This window comes from Neophocaena asiaeorientalis, unplaced genomic scaffold (genome assembly GCF_003031525.2).
Source record: "Neophocaena asiaeorientalis asiaeorientalis breed wild unplaced genomic scaffold, Neophocaena_asiaeorientalis_V1.1 scaffold40, whole genome shotgun sequence".
NCBI lineage: Eukaryota > Metazoa > Chordata > Mammalia > Artiodactyla > Phocoenidae > Neophocaena > Neophocaena asiaeorientalis.
This window is the reverse complement of record NW_020185335.1, coordinates 4335467-4358289: the sequence shown is the minus strand read 5'-3', so window position 1 is coordinate 4358289 and position 22823 is coordinate 4335467. Positions and strand designations below refer to the sequence as shown.

Sequence of the window (22823 nt, the reverse complement as noted above, 5' to 3'; positions counted from 1 at the left end):
CATGCAGATGACCAAGAGGTCCAGCTTGAAGAAACTTTAGTCAGGCTTCTTCCAGACTATAGACCCTGACCTCCCTTTCCTCAGAGGATTTTCTTTAGAAAACTTATAAATTCTTTCTTTGTCTATTTGATATGTAATCCTTTTAAAAGCCTCTAACTCCTTGTACCTTCAAGGAATACCTTCCTCCAGGAGCTGGGAGCCATCACTTTGAAACAATAACATCAAGTCCCCCAATCTCCCAGTTTCTGTGGTAAGGTAGGAGCCCAACTTCCATGAGCACTTTGCTCCAAGTTGTAAAACTACCTTCTGTCATGAAGATAAGTTTACTTTTCCTTTGGGAAAGACCCATTAGCAAATACAGACAGCCTATGATTCCCCCCATTCCCCAGCTATTCAAAACTCACCCACCCTTTGTTTCAGCAGAGTTAAGTTCAGACTTTAGTTCTGGCCTTTCTCCTCTTTGCAACAGCCTTGAATAAAGTCTTCCTTGCCTGTTAAATTTTGTCCTGTACAATTCTGGTTTTGACACGTTTGCAGAAGAATGAAGATATATCCTAGGATTCATTTGCAGCAAAACTTAACAGCCCCCAACTCCACTTACGACTCACCCAGGTTATAGCTCACATTAGTCTCTTATAGACTGAAACCTCCTGGAGGTGAGTGACTAACCAAGTAACTGACCACATCTAACAATGTCCTCTCTATATAACCATGTATTTATGTATGTGGATCAACATGTAGTTATTACTGTTTTCAGTATACATATCAGAGTTTAACTTCTCAGAAGCCAGAGCACTTGAAATACTTCCACAGGTGGTAGATCTGGTGATGCTACAAAGCAGGTTGCAAGAGAAACACATTTTTAAACCACTTTATTGAGGTGTGATTGACATACAAAAAGCTGTACGTATTTAATGCACATGACTTGAGTTTGGAGATAAGTATACACCCATGAAACCATCACCACAATCTATGCATCCATCACCTCCAAAAGTTTCCTCACACACTCCTTACTTATCATTTTTTGGGGGATAAGAACATTTAACATAAGATCTATCCTCTTACCAAATTTTTAAGTATATAATACAGTGTTGTTAACTATAGGCACTATGTTATACAGTAGATATCTAGGACTTATTCATCTTGTATAACTGAAACTTTGTACCCTTTGACTAACCGCAGTCCCTAGCAACCACAGTTCCAACTCACTGCTTCTATGATTTACTTTCCTCTTGTAAGTGGTATCATGCAGTATTTCTCCTGCTGTCTGGCTTATTTCACTTAGCATAATGCCCTCCAGGTTCATCCATATTGTCACAAATGGCAGGATCTCCTTTTTTAAGCTTGAATAACATTTCATTTTATGTGTTTGCCATATTTTCTTTAGCCATACATCTTTTGATTGCATTTAGGTTGCTTCCATGTCTTGGCTATCGTGAATAATGCTACAATGAACGTAAGAGTGAAGATCTCTATTCGAAACACTGATTTAATTTCCTTTTAACATATACCCAGAGTGATATTGCTGGATCATAGGGTAGTTCTAATTTATTTTGAGAAACTGCATACTGTTTTCCACAGTGGCTGCACCAACTTACATTCCCAGCAGTAGTGCACAAAGGTTCCCTCTTCTCATTCTCCCAACACGTATCTTTTGTTTTTTGGTTTCTTTGTTGTTTTTCTTTTTTTTAATATTTTTTTAATATTTCTTAAAATATTTATTTATTTACTTGGCAGCATCGGGTCTTAGTCGGGCACACGGGATTTTCATTGCCATGTGCAGGATCTTCCTTCTGGCGTGTGGCATCTTTCGTTGCGGCATGCAGAATCTTTAGTTGCAGCATGTGGGATCTTTTTTAGTTGCGGCATGTGAACTCTTAGTTGTGACATGTGGGACCTAATTCCCTGACCAGGGATCGAACTCTGGGCCCCTGTGTTGGGAGCACAGTCTTAGCCACTAGACCACCAGGGAAGTCCCCTGTCTTTTTTTTTTTTTTAGTTAGATTTTATTCTAATAGCTTGTAATTACAGTGTTTGTTTGTCGAAATGAAAACTGAAAACAAGTATACAAAACACTTGATTACTAACTGTGTTTTGAAAGCAGTAAGAAGTTCCACAACACCAAATAAACCAGTTCTGAGGTTTTCCCCAAGATAAAGTTTAACAGCTCCAGCTTCTTCAGTGTTTATCAAAAAACAAAAGATAAAAGTAGAGGTTATCATTTTTTGATGGCAAATCTGACCGTTGCAGGCTGAGGGAGTGAAAGCACATGTAGACAGGGGCTCCGAAGGGCTGGGGTTCAAGGATGACCACCCGCGCTCCTGCTGGTGAGACCCCAGAGAGCCTGGAGCAGGCAAGCAAGGGGACTGCAGGGCTCCCACTCAAACCAGAGCATTCCAACCTAAGTGCCCATGCTGACCCAAGAAAAGGCTGGGGTTCCTCCAAGGGGTCTGAGAGCGGCGGCTGCAGCCTCCAGCCAGTCTCCTGGACGGCCATGTAAGCACAGATGCAAGCACAAACGCTATGGGGTGTGGGATGACCCAAGACAGAGCAAATCACATGGACCCTATCGTGACCATGCAGAATGGATCATAGCTGGTTCTGCCCCGTTTCATGTTCCCAATGGGAAACAGACCACTAGTGGACTGGACTCAGGCCATTACTGCAGAACCTACACTAGGCACATTTCTCCCTTCTGTGTGTTCAAGTGTTCTCCTTATCTTGTACTTGTAACTTTTTTTTTTTTTTTTGTGCTACGCGGGCCTCCCACTGCTGCGGCCTCTCCCGTTGCGGAGCACAGGTTCCGGACGCACAGGCCCAGCGGCCACGGCTCACGGGCCCAGCCGCTCCGCGGCATGTGGGATCCTCCCGGACCGGGGCACAAACCCGTGTCCCCTGCATCGCAGGCGGACTCTCAACCACTGCGCCACCAGGGAGGCCCTACTTGTAACTTTTTTTAAATGCACTGAATTTGCGTTAAAAACCAACCACCAAAATGGATCTCAACACAGATCTAAAGCCCAGAGGAGAAGCATAGGGCTTGTCTGACACAGCGACTCCTGGATGACCCGTGTGCCTAAAATCCCTTCTCAGTACTAAACAATGGGTTGGTTTTCTTTTTATAATAAAAAAAAAAAGCTGAGTAATATTGCATAGGAGTACCAGAAACTGCCTCATTGGAAACAAAAGCTATTTACATTAAATAAAAACCCAGGTGCAGGCCGCGTCTGCACACTTACAGCGCGGTGAAGCACACTATGACCGACCATGGAGACAGCTTCTGGCACTCACACCCCAGGGGCACGTTTGCCACATGAGAGTAAAGCGAGGGTAGAAGGAGGGAGTGAGAGGGGAGGAGAGAGGAGTACAGCTCACTTCTGGTTCTGGAGCTGATTGGACAGCCAGTCCAGTCCCTCATAGAGCCCGTCCCCGCTGGTGGCACAGGTGGCCTGAATGTACCAGTTCCTGTGGCACAGAGAGTGCAGACCCAGCTTGTCTGTGATCTCAGCTGCATTCATGGCATTGGGGAGGTCCTGTTTGTTAGCAAACTCTGAGCAGAACGGCATCCCTGAGCGCATCTTCTGCCAGCATCCTCATAAGCTCCTCTCGGGCCTCATTCACACGCTCTCTGTCCTTGCTGTCAACCATGAAGATGAGACCTTGTGTGTTCTGGAAGAAGTGGTGCCACAGAGGCCGGATCTTGTCCTGGCCGCCCATGTCCCACACAGTGAAGCTGATGTTCTTGTATTCCACGGTTTCCACGTTGAAGCCTAGAGTGGGAATGGTGGTCACGATTTCACCCAGCTTCAGTTTGTACAGGATAGTGGTCTTTCCCACAGCATCTAGGCCCACCTTGAGAACGCACATTTCTTTTTTGCCAGAAAGGCCCTTGAAGAGGTTTGCAAAGATATGCCCCACGCTGTAGACCTATGGGAGCAACACGGGCCAGAGAAACCCTCGGCAGCCGGCGCAGCTGCTACCCCAGCGCAAGCGCTGGTTTCGCTCCCACAAGATGGCGGCTCTGACGGCGCAACCCCCTGTTTTTTTTAAATTATAGCCATCCTGACAGGTGTGAGGTGATATCTCATTGTGGTTTTGATTTGCATTTCCCTGATTACTGGTGATGTTGAGCACCTTTTCATATACCATTTGGCTATTTGTATGTCTTCCTTCAAAACCGATGCATTTCAATGCAACTTTAGAAAATAACGATTTGAAGATGGATTATAGATGTGTAAATATACAAATCTCAAGCAATAGCAATATCAAACATTTGTCAATATTAAACATAATTTAAACCTAGCTAATTTAGCTCTAAAATGATGCAGAAAGAATAGATGTGGCACAGGTACAAGACAAATGAGAAGTCTCAGGAAAAAATAGAGAATATAAAGCTCCACTCTTAAAATCCTTCTATAGTTTCCAATTACTTAAAGCATAAAGTAAAACACCATAATACATCAAAAACTTTGGCCAAATCTGGACCAAATCAAATTTCTCCCCTTTCTCTCTTTGCATTTGCTTCTCCATCCCTTATACTCAGTGTCTCCTTGTGAATGGAGAGGAACTTCCCCTTACATCTCAGAAGCTGAAACAGCCAAATCTATTACTACAATCACCTAAAACCTTTTTTTACCTGAGGGGGTTTGCAAATGGGTCACACAGTCACTGTGTCACACCCAAATCCAAAAGCCCTATGAAATCTCCTCCCATCTCAATATGACTAGGACTCTACATTTTTCAAGGCAAGTTCATCTATTACCTTTACCATCACTAGCAGTGAGTTTATTATTAGTAAGTCCACTTTATTTGTGAGAAATCTGATGTTGATAGAGTTTATTTCTTGCAGCTTTATGACGTATACAAAAACTTCACGTATTTAATATGTACAATTAGATGCTGAGAGAGTGTAAATTTCTTACTTGTGTCAAGATAGGACTTAAGAAAGTCCTTCAACCCATTTCTATGTGGGATAATCAGATCCCAGGAGTTATAAAAAGCAATCTCTAATTCCGTACAGCCTGCTGTATGTTCCCAGAAGGGTGCTAGGACTGAAATGCACCCAAAGTGATAAAAGATGGACATAACATCCCCAGGACAACCAACAGGGTTAACTTAAGTTACTCCTGATTCCCCAGAGCAGCAGGTAAACACACAACACAGACTTAGAATGACAGGTGCTTCTCTGTATAGTCACAGGAACATAAAGGCCAGAGGGGCAGACTGGCCTTCTTCTCGGACCCAGGTTGAGCTTCCTGAAAAATCCTGCCTGCCTATGGAGTGCCTCTCTACATACAGGCTGTATCATTATTGTCTAAGGCTGTGGAAACTGCCCCTCCAAAGGGAAGAATACTCCTGAGTCTCCAACTTCGTATAGCCATCACCATGCTGTTAAATCCTTTATCCTTTACCTACTTTAAAGGGATTTGTGTCTTTTGCGTGTGTCTCTTGATACCTCACTGTCAATCACTTTCTCCCTTGTGAAAAACATGCAGAGAATCACAAAATAAATAAATAGATTTGGTAGTTCAGAAATTCCAATTACATGCCCAATACCCTTCTATTTTCTGCTTAATATGTAAAGGAATCCTGTAATACAAACCTTATAAATCACAGAACTGATCCCAAAGTCTAAAATCAAAAAATAATAAAGGCTTTACTAGTGGGAAGCAGCCACATAGGATAGGGAGATCAGCTCGGTGCTTTGTGTCCACCTAGAGGGGTGAGATAGGGAAGGTGGGAGGGACACACAAGAGGGAGGAGATATGCGGATATATGTTTATGTATAGCCAATTCACTTTCTTATACAGCAGAAACTAACACACCACTGTAAAGCAATTATACTCCAGTAAAGATGTTAAAAAAAAAAAAACCCTATCAGTGAGTGTCAAGTGACAATTAAGCTGCATCTGGTGGCAGGCTTTAAGTCAGAATCCGACACTTGTTTTAGTCCATGCGTAGCCCTCCCATTATTTTATTTACCACCTCCGTCCGCACCTCTTTCCCACACTGCACACTTGTCTCATTCAGTTTTGGTAAGCCCACAAGCTAACCCTAGCCAAAATGAGTAAAAAACAAATGTCTCTGGAGAGCTTCTTTGAAAAGGGGGAAAGACCCAATGATGAGACAGCAGAAGACTCTAAGACTGCATTTAAAAGAAATCTGCATTTACAAGAAAATACCAAAAGTCCTACTTAAATTCGTTGCAACAGGTGATTCACATTATCCAAGCCCACTTTGTATAATATGTGGCTACCGGCTATCCAACAAAGCCATGAAACCTTCAAAACTACTCACCTGTCTCAGCTTTCAAAAGAGTTTGAGCATTACTTCCCAACCACAAGAGACCCCTGAACTGGGAAGGAATGGATCCGTGACCCATTTGTGAATAAGCCTGGTGAATCAATTTTGTCTGTGCTAGAAGAGGATCAACTGCTTGAGATCCCAAATGACGGTGGCCCTAAAAGTCTGTTTGAGACAACTTCAAATCTCCATACGTTCTGGATTAAAGTCCAGGCAGAATATCCTGAGATTGCCACAAAAGCACTGAAAAGCCTGCTTCCATTTCCAACGTCCTATCCTTGTGAAGCAGGGTTTTCTGCAGTGACGGCGACCAAAACGAGATCACGGAGTAGACTGGACATAAGCAACACACGTCAGGTATCACTGTCTCCCATCGCCCCCAGATGGGACCATCTAGTAGCAGGAAAACAAGTTCAGGGCTCCCACTGATTCTGCATTACGGTGAATTGTATAATTATTTCATTATATATTACAATGTGATAATAACAGAAATAAAGTGCACAATAAATGTAAAAAAAAGAAAAGAAAAAAAGCTTTAAAGTTGTTGACGGAACTCTGTTTCTGATTAGGATGTAGAACAGTGCAAAAGACCATCATCTCCATGGTAACAACAAGAAAAACAAAATTACTTTTCTATAAAGCTATCAAAGGGCCGTGACAGAAAAGCAAAGAAGCCTTAATGAACTATGATACAGAGAGAGACAAGCAAAGAGCCGCAGATGCTTCCACACTTAGCAGCAAATTCCAATCTGACTTTGCAAATTCCAAGCAAACTTGCCAGAGATGGAAGGGAGAGGGATTAGGAGAAACCAGCAGGTTTTAACAGTGAGGACAGGCAAAAGACAGAACCTATGATAGCTCAAATACAAAAAGAACTGTTCAGGCCAACACAGCTCCAATCTCCCACACGCTAGGAATTTTTCTGAGAAAGTAGCAGAAATAATTATGAGGATAGGGCTAGCTAAAAGACAGAACATTTTTTGGCCATTTCATGGTGCTCAGATCCCAGGACCCTGTAAAACTTGAATCCGTAAGTAAATCATAAGCAACTAAGCTAAAAATCAAACGCTTTCAAGTTCAAACTTGGGAAAATCAAAAGGATTAATTTGTCCCTTAGTTGTAGCAACAGTAGTAAAGAACATCGGGGGTTTCCCTATCTTGGCAACATAGGAGTGCACATATCTTATCAAATAGGAGTTTTCATATTCTTTGGATAAATATTCAGAAGTACAGTAGCTGGACCAATGATACTTCTATCCTTAATTTTTCGCGGACTCTCCAAACTGTTTTCCATAGTGGCTACACCAATTTACGTTACCACCAACAGTGTAGGAGGGTTTCCTTTTTTCCACATCCTCTCCAACACTTGTCATTTCTTTCCTTTTTGATGATAGCTATTCTAAGGGGTGTGAGGTGATATCTCATTGTGGTTTTGATTTGCATTTCCTTTATAATTAGTGATGTTGAACATCTTTTCATGTGCCTGTTGGCCATCTGCACGTTTTCTTTGAAAAAGTGTTTGTTCAGCTCCTCTGCCCATTTTTTAATTGGATTGTTTGGTTTTTTGTCATCGTATTGTATGAGTTCTTTACATATTTTGGAATACTAACCCTGTATCTGAGATATGATTTGCAAATATATTCTCCCATTCAGTAGGTTGTCTTTTCACCTTGTCAATGGTTTCCTTTGCTGTGCAGAAGCTTTTTCGTTTGATTAGGTCTCACTTGTTTATTTTTTATTTTGTTTCCCTTGACTGAGGAGACATGCGAAAAACATATTGCTAAGACCCATGTCAAAGAGCGTAATGCCTATGTTTTCTTCTAGGAGCTTTATGGTAAGCATACAATCTAAGTGTCTATCAATGAATGAATGGATAAAGAAGATGTGATACATATATATACAATGGAATACTCCTCAGCCACAAAAAAAAATAAAAAAAGATGAGATTTTGCCGTTTGTGACAACATGGCTGGACCTTAAAGGTATTATGTTAAGTGAAATAAGTCAGATGGAGAAAGACAAATATAATATGATTTCACTCATATGTGGGCTATAAAAAAATTAAAGTTTTTGATTAATTTTTATTGGAGTATAGTTGATTTACAATGTTGTGTTAGTTTCTGCTGTACAGCAAAGTGAATCAGTTATACATACACATATATCCACTCTTTTTTAGATTCTTTTCCCATATAGGTCATTACAGAGTACTGAGTAGAGTTCCCTGTGCTATACAGTAGGTCCTTATTAGTTATCTATTTTATATATAGTAGTGTGTATGTCAATCCCAATTCCCAATTTATCCTTCCCCCTTTTCCCCCTTGGTAACCAAAAGTTTGTTTTCTCCATCTGTGACTCTATTTCTGTTTTGTAAATAAGTTCATTTGTACTGTTTTTTTAGATTCCACATATAAGTAATATCATATGATATTTGTCTTTCTCTGTATCACTTACTTCACTCAGTATGACAATCTCTAGGTCCATCCATGTCGCTGCAAAAAGAAATAAATGAACAAACCAAACCAACAAACCAAAAAATAACAACCACATAGAGTTGTGGTTACCAGAGGGGAAGGGTGGGGTGGGTGAAATGGGTGAAGGGAATCAACTGCATGTTGATGGATGGATTTTTGGTAGTGAGCACACTATAGTGTACACAAAAGTACTGGAGTCAGACAAGTACAACAGTCAGACAAGAAAAAGAAATAAAAGGTATTTAAATTGGAAGGGGGGACTTCCCTGGTGGTCCAGTGGATGGGACACCATGCTCCCAGTCCAGGGGGCCCAGGTTCGATCCCTGGTCAGGGAGCTGGATCCCACATGCATGCCGCAAGTAGGAAATCCACATGCCATAACTGAGAAGTCCACATGTCACAACTAAAGATCCCGCATGCCACAACTAAGAAGTCCACATGCTGCCACGAAGATTCTGCGTGCTGCAACAGAGACCTGGTGCAGCCAATAAATAAATAAATAAATTGGAAGGGAAGAGGTAAAATTGTCATTATATGCAGATGACATGATACTATATATAGAAAACCCCAGACTCCACACAAAAACTACTAGAACTGATAAATGAATTCAGCAAGGTAGCAGGATACAAGATTAACATTCAGAAATCAGTTGCATTTCTTTACACTAACAATGAAATATAAGAAAGGGAATGTAAAGAAAATACCTTTTAAAATCACATCCCCCAAAATAAAATACTTAGGAATAAACCTGACCAAGGAGGTGAAAGACTTATTTGCTGAGAACTATAAAACATTAATAAAGGAAAATGAAGATGACTCAAAGAAATGGAAAGATATCCCATGCTCTTGGATTTGAAGAATCAATATTGTTAAAATGGCCACACTACCGAAAGCAATCTACAGATTTAATGTAATCCCTATCAAATTACCCATGACATTTTTCACAGAACTAGAACAAATAATCTTAAAATTTATATGGAACCATAAAAGACCCAGAATTGCCAAAGCAATCCTGAGGAAAAAAGAACAAAGCAGGAGGCATAACTCTCCCAGACTTCAGATAATACTACAAAGCTACAGTAATCAAAACAGCATGGTATTGGCACAAAAACAGACATATGGATCAATGGAACAGAATAGAGAGCCCAGAAATAAACCCACACACCTACGGTCAATTAATCTTCAACAAAGGAGGCAAGAATATACAATGGGAAAAAGTCTCTTCAGCAAGTAGTGTCAGGAAAGTTGGACAGCCTCATGTAAACCAATGAGGTTAGAACACACCATTTCACCATACACAAAAATAAATTCAAAATGGCTTAAAGACTTAAACATAAGACCTGACACCATAAAGCTCCTAAAAGAGAACATAGGCAAAACATTCTCTGACATAAATCATACCAATTGTTTCTTAGGTCAGTCTCCCAAGGCAATAGAAATAAAAACAAAAATAAACAAATGGGACCTAACCAAACTTACAAGCTTTCACCCAGCAAAGGAAACCATAAACAAAACGAAAAGACAACCAACTGAAGGGGAGAAAATATTTGCAAATGATGCGACCGAAAAGGGCTTAATTTCCAAAATATACAAACAGCTCATACAACTCAGCAACAACAAAGCAAACAGCCCAGTCAAAATATGGGCAGACGGAGATGGAAAGAACCTAAGCGCCCATCATCGGACGAATGGATAAAGAAGATGTGGCACATATACACAATGGAATATTACTCAGCCTTAAAAAGAAATGAAATTGAGTTATTTGTAATGAGATGGATAGACCTAGAGTCTGTCATACAGAGTGAAGTAAGTCAGAAAGAAAAAGACAAATACCGTATGCTAACACATATATATGGAATTTAAGGGGAAAAAATGTCATGAAGAACCTAGGGATAAGACAGGAATAGAGGCACAGACCTACTGGAGAACGGACTTGAGGATATGGGGAGGGGGAAGGGTGAGTTTTGACAGGGCGAGAGAGAGTCATGGACATATACACACTAACAAACGTAGTAAGGTAGATAGCTAGGGGGAAGCAGCCGCAAGGCACAGGGATATTAGCTCGGGGCTTTGGGACAGCCTGGAGGGGTGGGATGGGGAGAGTGGGAGGGAGGGAGACGCAAGAGGGAAGACACATGGGAGCATATGTATATGTATAGCTGATTCACTTTGTTATAAAGCAGAAACTAACACACCATTGTAAAGCAATTATACCCCAATAAAGATGTTAAAAAAATATATATATATATGGGCAGAAGACCTAAATAGATATTTCTCCAAAGAAGAAATACAAATGGCCAATAGGCACATGAAAATATGCTCAACATTATTAAAGAAATGCAAATCAAAACTACAATGAGGTACCACCTCATACCAGTCAGAATAGCCATCATTAAAAACTCTACAAATAACAAATGCTGCAGAGGATGTGGAGACAAGGGAACCATCCTACACTGTTGGTGGGAATGTAAGTTGGTGCAGCCACTATGAAAAACAGTATGAAGATTCCTCAGAAAACTAAAAATAGAATTACCATATGATCCAGCAATTCCATTCCTGGGCATATATCCAGACAAAACTCTAATTCAAAAAGATACATGCACCCCTATGTTCATAGCAGCACTATTCACAATAGCTAAGACATGGAAACAACCTAAATGTCCATCGACAGATGAATGGATAAAGAAGATGTGGTACATGTTTACAATGGAATACTACTCAGCCATAAAAAAGAATGAAATAATGCCTTTTGCAGCAACATTGATACAACTAGAGATTATCATAGTAAGTGAAGTAAGTCAGAAAGAGAAAGACATATGATATCACTTATATGTGGAATCTAAAATATGACACAAATGAACCTATCGATGAAACAGAAACAGATTCACGGACATAGAGAACAGACTTGTGGTTGCCAAGGGGGAAGGGGTTGGAGGAAGGATGGAGTGGGAGGTTAACAACAAGGTCCTACTGTATAGCACAGAGAGCTGTATTCAATATCTTATGATAAACCATAATGGAAAAGAATATTAAAAAAAGAATATATATATATGTATAACTGAATCACTTTGCTGTACAGCAGAAATTAACACTATATTGTAAATCAACTATATTTCAATTAAAAAATTAAATTAAAAATTTGGAGTGGTGAGCACACTATAGTGTATACAGAAGTAGAAATATAATGTTGTACATGTGAAACATAATGTTATAATATATACAATGTTATACATATAAATTTATATAATGTTACTACAATAAAATTTTAATTAAAATTAATTAATTAATAATAAATAAAGTAAGTTGGTGGTTGAGCTGAAGGACAAAGTGAGATCTCCTAAATTATAATTGAATCAGTAAAGAATAGACCTGGTATTGGCTGCCTGGTTGAAGGAAGTTCTTGCACTCTCTGAGAATAGAGAAAAGAAGTAAAATCATCATATTTCACTTATGACTGTTCTTTAATGACTGGTATACAATAAAAGTTTATAAGACATGTAAAGAAGCAGGTGAATTGACCCATAATCAAGAGAAGGAAATTCAATAAAGAAAGACTTACTGGGACTTCCCTGGTGGCACAGTGGTTAAGACTCCGCACTCCCAATGCAGGGGACCCAGGTTCAATCCCTGGTCAGGGAACTAGATACCACATGCATGCCGCAACTAAGAGTTCATATGCCACAACTAAGGAGCCCACATGCCACAACTAAGGAGCCCACCTGCCGCAACTAAAACCTGGCACGACGAAATAAAAATAAATAATTTTTTTAAAGACTTACTAATGACTCTGAAATCTACAGACAAAGACTTTAAAACAAGTGTTATAAATATGTTAAATAATTGAAAGAAAAAGATAAATCGAATGAGTTTAGAGATAGTGGATTTTATGAGGGATCTGTAAACTTAAAATAAATAAAATTCAAATTATTGAGCTAAAAAAAACAATTGTTTTAATAACTGAATACCGCTGGAGGCTGCGGTCCCTCTCTGCCTGGGCCTCTCCACACTGCTGCATGCGCTTTTGCACAGTATGGTCATCGTATTCCAAGAGTAAGTGCCCCAAGAAACAGGCAGTAGAAGCTTCCAGTTTCTATTGTCAACAAGCACAGAACCCAGATTCAAGGATGGAGCCACAGACCTCAGTTCTCAGTGGGAGGAATGTCACAGAATTTGGGGGCCATTATTGAACCCACCACAACAAGAGAATGGATAAACAAACCACGGTCTATTGATGTGAAGTATTTCTACTCAGCAATTAAAAAAGGATGGACTATTAATTCACACAACATGGATGTATTTCAAAAACATTATGTTTAGTGAAAGAATCCAGACTCATAGGGAATAAATACCAAATCATTCCATTTACATAAAGTTCAAAAACAATCAAAACTAACTTACAATGAGAGATATCAGAAGAGTACTTGCCTCTTGGGGAGCAATGGACTGAAACAGGGTACTCAGAAGCTTTGAAGGTGATGAAATATTCTATATCTTTATTCCCACATTGGCTTCATAGGTTTATACGGGTGTCAAAGCTCACTGAACTGTACACTTAAGACCTTTGCATTTTACTGTATATAAATTAGACTGAAATAGAGCTGTTCAAACACAAATAAAAAATTATTGAATGGACATATATACACTACCAAATGTAAAATAGATCGCTAGTGGGAAGCAGTCTCATAGTACAGGGAGATCAGCTCGGTGCTTTGTGACCACCTAGAGGGGTGGGATAGGGAGGGTGGGAGGGAGGGAGACGCAAGAGGGAAGAGATATGGGAACATATGTATATGTATAGCTGATTCACTTTGTTATAAAGCAGAAACTAACACACCATTGTAAAGCAATTATACTCCAATAAAGATGTTTAAAAAAAAAAGAAATTTTCATGGCAAAAAAAAACAATTATTGAAACACAAGCACTTATGTGGTTCTGGATTGGATAGTGATTTGTACAAACCAGCTATAAAAAATATAACTGGAACACTTGGAAATAGTTTATCATGTTTCAGATATTAGGTGAGATAAAATTTACTCATCTGTAGAGACCAAGATAGTTAACTGAAAAAAGCATATCATAAAACAATGTGTACAGTATGATCACTATGGTTAAAAATACTACAGAGGTTTATTAGGGAAGTGAAAATGCTCTCTATCATACTGTCATGGTGGATACGTCATTATACAGTTGTCTAAACACATAGAATGTACAACACCCAGAACGAACTTTAATGTAAACTATGGACTTTGGTTGATAATGATGTGTCAATATAGGTTCATCAGTTGTAACATATGTACACACTCTGGTGGGGGATCTTGCTAGTGAGGTAGGCTATGCCTGTGTTGGGAGAGGGGGTGTATGGGAAGTCTCTATATCTTAATTTTCTGTGACCCTAAAACTGCTCAAAAATGTCTTAAAAATATAGATAGACACATAATATTACTCCCATATATTCTTAGGGAAAATGTAGGTGGAGTGTTACTAGAGTGTTACTGTGGTAATCTCTGTGCCGTGGGAATGTAGGTTTTTATTTTATATTTTTGTTTGCATGGCATTTCTTATAGAAGTACTGCTTCTATAATAATAAAGGTTTACATAATAAACTTGCATTTTGTTTGTGAAAACAGGGTTGAAAATTCTTTTCTAAAACTCTGTTCCCAAAATACGCCATTTTTACCTAGTATAATTTCAATTAGACTATAGTATGTGCAGTATTTAGTATAAGATTGAGTAAAACATAACAGGTAACCTTTATGAAACCCTTAATATATGCCAATCACCGTGTTTTGCTCTTGCATTTAAACCTTGCAACAGCTGTGTGAGAAAGGTGCTATTACTTTTCCCATTTGCAGATGAGGAGCCTGAGGCCCAACACAGTCGCCAAACTAAAAGAAGTCAGACTCCCCCCTTGTCATCATCACCCCTATGCAATCAGTCACAGTGTCCACGCGACATGTGCATAATCTCCTTCATTCTCAAAGCACTATTTTGAGATTGCAACGGCTCATCTGGTGAAACCAAGGATCCTAAGAAGTGGAATAACTTGCCCGAGGTCACAAGCCAGCCACTGGCATAGCCAGTGATATGAAAGCAGGTGTGTCTGCTATTGACCAGCAACTGCTACACTGAATCCCTGGCTTTATCAGCAGGACACAGTGTTTTCATGTGAAGCCCTAGCAGAGACTATAACACCATGCTTCCACTGCACAACTTGTAAAATGCCCAGAGAAGAGAAGAGATTTTTTTTTTTTTTTTTTTTTTTTTTTTTGCGGTACGCGGGCCTCTCACTGTTGTGGCCTCTTCCGTTGTGGAGCACAGGCCCCGGACGCGCAGGCTCAGCGGCCATGGCTCACGGGCCTAGCCGCTCCGCGGCATGTGGGATCTTCCCGGACCGGGGCACGAACCCGTGTCCCCTGCATCGGCAGGCGGACTCTCAACCACTGCGCCACCAGGGAAGCCCAGAAAATAGATATTTATAAATGGTTGTTGGAAGCAAATGCGTCCATCCATTTCTTTATAATCCAGAGCTAAAGCCCGATCATCAGGACATTGCATGTTCAGAACATATTATCCTGGCCTGCTGCAAAATTGCTTTCCCTGATTTCAACGTTCTGTCCTCAGCACCTACTGAGGGATGAGTCAAGAAAACATTCCACAAATCCCACAAACGTGTTTGCGACAAAGAAGTCATAAGTGAACATTTTTACCTTGTCTCTCTTACTCTCCTGTTGATAAGGCGAAGCTCCCAATGAGAACTATCCTTTAAAATTAGGTACTGGGTGAAACTTTACATTCCTTGAGAATTTTCCTTAGCATTTATTTTATTGTTTTATTTTAAAAACACTCAAATAGTGCTTACCTTGTGCCAGCCACTGTTCTAAATGCTTTACTAATACTGGCACATTTGATTTAATCCTCATAACATGCCTATATAACGAAGTTACTTCTAACATTCTTATTAAGCTTATGAAGAAATGGAGGCACAGGGTGATTACTTAATTTGCCTAAGGTCATATGGTTAAAAAGCATTTTTTTTCCTTACTTACAATTTGAAAACAAATGTGTTTTCTTTCTCACTGGGCTTGCTAAGAGGTTTGGAAGAGAATTTTTAACCGAACCCTAGAATTTTTGGAGGATTCTTTACCTGTAAACATGCATTTTGTTTTCCTTTGAAGTTCTAATACTGCATTGTATGTTGCATTTTCTTTGTTCCTGGATGGATAGATACAGGAATAAAAATAAGAATGGAGCCAAAGACTGAGATCTAGATAAAACTACAATTATGTGTGCAATTCCTATATGCTAAGACAAGTACTTTGTAACATTAAGTCAAGGGGAAAGAATCATTTCTGTATTTGGTTAAAGGTTTAATATAAGTTCAAGTTAAATTCTGAAACAAAGATATAAAGGTAATTCAAATAAGAGACTAAATATGTTTAGGCAAAAGGGAGGAGAATGGTAATTTTTAATATAATTTTTAACAAATAATGGTAATTTTTTAATGCACAAATTCAATGAGTTCAGAAGAAAAGGTAAAAGTATATACAGGAGTTTGTCATACTGCCCAGAGCTTATCGTTTTTTAAAGCAATTTTTCTTGTACAAGGTCCAGAAAAGCAATAAATTTAACAAGGCACAGGAAAGCAATCAGGAGCCCAGGTATAAAGACCACATACTAGAACACAGTGACACTATGAAATACCTGTTCTTGTCTTTTGTTGCAAATAAGATCCTTCAGCAACAACAGATTTTCATTTGTAATCATTCACAGCCAATTCCAATTTAGTGCAGATGTGAGTTTAGCTCTGCAGCTGAACCAAAGCTCCTTCACATGGGGAAGTATTTTTCAATTTTTTCTCTATGATATTCCTTTGTGAGAAAAGGGATGAGAAGAACTGTTCCCGTGGGCAGTGGAAGGCATCTGTGAAAAGAAACACCCATTTATTTGGATGCTATTTCTTTATCAAGTTACTTATTCACTGATCATCCCCTCTAGGAAACGTGCTAAAGATATTGCCAATATTATTTCATCAGCATAGGAGTTGAGAAACCAGGTGAACATTTCTCTGACCAAAAGTATTACATTTTCCAGGCAACAATCTCACCTGTGTATGGGAAGTGGTGAGAGTCTGCTTCCAGGGATACCTGTGTGTTTTAGCCTCCTCAGGCTGCATTAACAAATACCACAGGCTTGGTGGCTTCAACAAAGCAGTTTTTCTCACAATTCTGGAGGCTAGAAGTCTGAGATCAAGGTGTCAGCAGGGTTGATTTCTTCTGAGGCCCCTCTCCCTGGCTTGTAGATGGCCACCTTCTCCCTGTGTCCTCACATGGTCTTCCCTCTATATGTGCCCGTGTCCTAATTTCTGCTTCTTATATTGGGTTAGGACCCACCCTAATGACCTCATTTTAACTTAATTGCCTCTTTTAAAACCCCATCTCCAAATACAGTCACATTCTTAGGTACGGTTAAGACTTAAACATGTGAATTTTAGGAGATCTAATTCAGCTCATAAGACAATGTGGACACGTGTGCTTCCTCATCTCTCTACCATGTTTTAAACAGACTAGGTATTTTGCGGCCGAGACATCAATCACAGCAGCCCCATTTCTCAGAAGCCACATGAGTAACTTAAAAAGCTGATGATTTTCTGCCAAAAGCCAGAAGACTTAAGATTTTGACTATAAAATAAAGAGCTCAGTTTTTTAAACTCATATGTGACATAAATATGAATTGAGAAAATATCCCAAATTAGAAAATCAGAATAATAGTAATAAAAGTGACATTTTAATTTTTGAGGCCCCGGCGAGGCATTAAGAGAGCACTCAAAGGAGAACAGACCAGGAGTTGAGAGGTGAAAAAAGGGAGGGACTACTCCTTCAGAAAACTTAAATTGTGTTCTCTCTCTGTTTTAACACAAAACTTCCCATTACAACACCCTCGTCAAATCAAATCAAATCAAAATAAAATTGAAAAGGGAAGATTACACCTGAATAAATGCAGCCTTCCTAAAAGCCAAAGAAGATGCTGGCGATGGTGTCGATGTTGTCTATAAATAAAACAAAAGGACCGTGAGCCACAACTACTGAAGCCCGCGTGTCTAGAGCCTGTGCTCTACAACAAGAGAAGCCACCACAACGAGAAGCCCGCGCACCGCAACGAAGAGTAGGCCCCGCTCACCGCAACTAGAGAAAGCCCATGCACAGCAACAAAGACCCAACACAGCCAAAAATAAATTAATTTAAAAAAATTTTTTTAATTAAAAATTAAAAAAAAGAGGCTCACCAGCCTCCCTGTCGTCACTGCGTACTCTGAATATTCCAGGTCTCCTCACTGTTTGCACAGTTTGAGCCAAAACACCTCAGCCTCCTGAAAGATGAGCCATTATTGCATTTCACCAAAGCCGGATCTTTCTAAGGATATCCACAGCATGTTGGAGCTGAAGAGGATATTATACTCATCAAATCCGGTATCCTCCAGGTGGCCCATATGATGCTAACAGCTTTCTCAGAAGAGGCTTTGTAGTCAAAAAGTTTGCAGAATGCAAACTTACATTGTCTGTGGTTTGTTGTTCTTTTGACCCCACATGCTTCTCAGAGCTTCGTGGTTGCTAAAATGTATACTTTTATAAATTTATAATATTAATAGAATATATAATATAATATATAATAAATATTATATATAGACTTTAACATTATAATATTAATTTTTATATGCATCATATAACATATGTAATATCTAATGTTATGATATATTACATATATTAGGTATTATATATATAAACTTTAATATTATAGTTTGAATACCCCATGGAGTATTCAGTTTTTTTAACAATTTTCCTGACCCCAGAAGCACTGTTACAAAGACAGTTCTTAGAGCACTTTGTGAAATGCAGATGTAGTCCAATTGCCTCATTTAACAGATTGAGAAACAGAGACACAAGATTGATGCTACTTTCCCAGGGGCAATGCCAAGATCAGGATATAAATATCCTAATTCTCAGTGCCCTTTCTTCTATGCCATTGAACTTCTTCCTAATGAATACTGATCTCTGGACTTGGTCAGAAGGCCTGTGCAGATATCCATTCAGGAAATCTGAATCTTCAGGTTGGAATGTAACATCTGACATAAATGATGTATTTAATCCTCATAAAAGATATACCAAATACTATGTAAAATTTTGGATATTAGGGGGCTTCCCTGGTGGCGCAGTGGTTGAGAGTGCGCCTGCCGATGCAGGGGACACGGGTTCGTACCCTGGTCTGGGAAGATCCCACATGCTGCGGAGCTGGCCGTAAAAAAAAAAAAAAAAAAAAAAAAAAATGTTGGATTTGGCCTATAATTGGGGTATTCAAATAAAGAAAAGAAGTCTGTCTTATCATGCAACTCTATTTGGTCACTTGTTAGCTATAGATTGGTCCAGACCACACAGAAGGAATGTGGCAGTGTATGAGCAACAGTCTAGAGTAAATTTTTGATTTGTTCATTTGGAAAAAAAAAAGAGAAAAGGAGTCTTATAAATTGAACATGTTTAAATTCTCACATTGACAAAATTCTTCCACAAATTAAAAGAGTCTGGTTAGTACAGATTATCATGAAGAGTAGCTCACAAAAGTGTGAGCGAGGACATGGACAAAGAAAATCTATAGAAAACACCAAATTCTCAGCCAGAATATCTGCCTCCTTGTTTTCTGACTACTTATGAAAAACGCAATTTCAACTTTATTTTTTTCTTGCCCTAAGAATAGGATTACCAGCTAAATACAGGATGCCCCATTAAGTCTGAATCTTAGATAAACAACAAATCGATTTTTAATATAAGTAGCTCTCAAATATTGCATAAGATATACTTACACTGTATTTTTATTTTCTAAATCTGGCAATTTTGCCTATGAAGGATACTCACACTTATTGAAAAGGCCTTCAGTAAAGCAACAGATTAAAATGTCAACAGAAAGTAAAAGTTGACAGTAAGGAAAAGCCAGAAAGGCTGATTATCATTCAATAACTGAAGTTCGCTTCTGAGATTTAAACTCAAGTATCAAAGCTGAGAGATTAAGGGATACATTTATGCATTAAATTACATTTCCTACATTCCTGATTTGAGCCTCAGTGAAAACTACAAAAAGTCAACCTGTGTTTTATTTATTTTTTTAAATGTAATATAATTTACTTCAAAATGTTTTTTTAATAGATCTTTATTGGAGTATGATTGCTTCACAATGCTGTGTTAGTTTCTGTTGTACAACAAAGTGAATCAGTCATATGCATACATATATCCCCATATGCCCTCCCTTGTGAGCCTCCCTCCCACACTCCCTATCCCACCCCTCTAGGTCATCGCAAAGCACGGAGCTGATCTCCCTGTGCTATGCGGCTGCTTCCCACTAGCTATCTATTTTACATTTGGCAGTGTATATATGTCGATGCTACTCTCACTTCACCCCAGCTTCCCCTTCCCCCTCCTCCATGTCCTCAAGTCCACTCTCTATGTCTATGTCTTTATTCCTGCCCTGCCACTAGGTTCATCAGTACCATTTTTTAAGATTCCATATATATGTGTTAGCATACAGTATTTGTTTTCCTCTTTCGGACTTACTTCACTCTGTATGACAGACTCTAGGTCCATCCACCTCACCACAAATAACCCAATCTCGTTTCTTTTTATGGCTGAGGAATATTCCATTGTATATATGTGCCACATCTTCTCTATCTATTCATCTGTGGATGCACATTCAGGTTGCTTCCATGTCCTGGCTACTGTAAATAGTGCTGCAATGAACATTGTGGTACTTGTCTCTTTTTTTTTTTTTTTTTTGAACTTTTGAATTTTATTTTATTTTTTTATACAGCAGGTTCTTACTCGTCATCCATCTTATACACAGCAGTGTATACATGTCGATCCCAATCACCCAATTCATCACATCACCACTCCCACCCCCTGCCTCTTTCCCCCCTTGGTGTCCACACATTTGTTCTCTAAATCTGTGTCTCAATTTCTGCCCTGCAAACCAGTTCATCTGTACCATTTTTCTAGGTTCCACAAATATGCATTAATATATGATATTTGTTTTTCTCTTTCTGACCTCACTCTGTGTGACAGTTTCTAGATCCATCCACGTCTCAACAAATGACCCAATTTCGTTCCTTTTTATGGCTGAGTAATGTTCCATTGTATATATCTACCACATCTTCTTTATCCATTCGTCTGTCGATGGGCATTTAGGTTGCTTCCATGTCCTGGCTTTTGTAAGTAGTGCTGCAATGAACAATGGGGTGCATGCGTCTTCTTGAATTATGGTTTTCTCTGGGTATATGTCCAATAGTAGGATTGATGGATCATACAGTAATTCTATTTTTAGTCATTCCCTGCATCGGCAGGTGGACTCTCAACCACTGCGCCACCAGGGAAGCCCTTCTGCCCATTTTTTAATTGAGTTGTTTGTTTTTTTGATATTGAGCTCCATGAGCTCTTTGTATATTTTGGAGATTAACCCTTTGTCCATTGTTTCATTTACAAATATTTTCTCCCATTCTGAGGGTTGTCTTTTCATCGTGTTTATGATTTTCTTTGCTGTGCAAAAGCTTTTGTTTATTAGGTCCCATTTATTTATTTTTGTTTTTATTTTTATTACTCTAGGAGGTGGGTCAAAAAGGATCTTGCTGTGGTTTATGTCAAAGAGTGTTTTTCCTATGTTTTCCTCTAAGAGTTTGCTTTTTGTTTATTTTTTTAAGTATTTCTTTTTTTTTTTTTTTTTTTTTTTAGTTTTTTTTTTTTTTTTTTTTTTTTTTTTTATTTTTGACTGCGCTGGGTCTTCATTGTTGTGCATGGGCTTTTCTCTCGTTGCGGTGAGGAGGGGCTACTCTTTGTTGTGGTGCGTGGGCTTCTCATTGCGGTGGCTTCTCTTGTTGCAGAGCACGGGCTCTCGGCACATGGACTTCAGTAGTTGTGTCATGTGGGCTCAGTGGTTGTGGCTTGTGGGCTCTAGAGCACAGGCTCAGTAGTTGTGGCACACGGGCTTAGTTGCTCCGCGGCATGTGGGATCTTCCCAGACCAGGGCTTGAACCCGTGTCCCCTGCATTGGCAGGTGGATTCTTAACTACTGCGCCACCAGGGAAGCCCCCTGTGAGAGTTTTATAGTGTCTGGTCTTACATTTAGGTCTTTAATCCATTTGGAGTTTATTTTTGTGTATGGTGTTAGGAAGTGTTCTAATGTCATTCTTTTACATGTAGCTGTCCAGTTTTCCCAACACCATTTATTGAAGAGACTATCCTTCCTCCATTGAGTATTCTTGGCTCCCTTGTCAATTATGAATTAACTGTGTACATGTGGGTTTATTTCTGAGCTGTCGATTCTGTTCTATTAGTGTAGACCTGAGGCACAGGCAGGCATCACTCCTGCTGGATTCTGTAACAAATGGTGCTGGTGGCAGGACCACGGCCAAAACGAGATATAATATCCACAAGGGAAGGAGACGTTTCTGGGTCTAGCTGGGACCACAGTTGGCAATTCAGCAGCCTGGGCATGGATCTGCCTTCTCAAAAGAGCCCTCACTGGTCTTGGGCTCCAATAGGATTTAACAATCTCCTACCTGGATCCCAAATCTCCCACTAAGGCACTTCTGTCCAAGATGGCTGCCAAATTATTATTGCTGAGTAGGGATACAAAGAGGGAACTCCTATTCTGCCATCTTGCTGACATCATTCCCTGTGAAAATATTATTTGTTAAAATTTGATTTCACCTTTTAGAATCAGTTTGTATGTGTGTGTGCCTTTCTGCCTGATTTAACATCTAACCAGATTTTACCCAAAGAAATTCCTCCAGGGCAGGTTTATAAGAGATTCTAATCAAGATTAAAATAAGCATTCTTCACTATGAAGAACATGTTTCTTAACTTTTCTAAGACTTCTAAAACAACTAAAACTTGTATATACCAGAAAACAGAAACCTCTGCAGACTAGCATCATCTAAAGCAAATCTTTAAAGATGAGGGTAGGGCAGCAAAGGGGTAATGAACCATGCAGAGCTTGCTTTGAGAGGCACCCAGT

General features: G+C 39.4%; 1 pseudogene; it reads right to left on the bottom strand.

Annotated features, from left to right (window-relative positions):
- Nucleotides 1-3371: 3371 nt before the first annotated feature.
- The window catches only part of LOC112393463 (ADP-ribosylation factor 1 pseudogene), a 54411-nt pseudogene continuing 34959 nt past the window's right edge, over nucleotides 3372-22823 (bottom strand).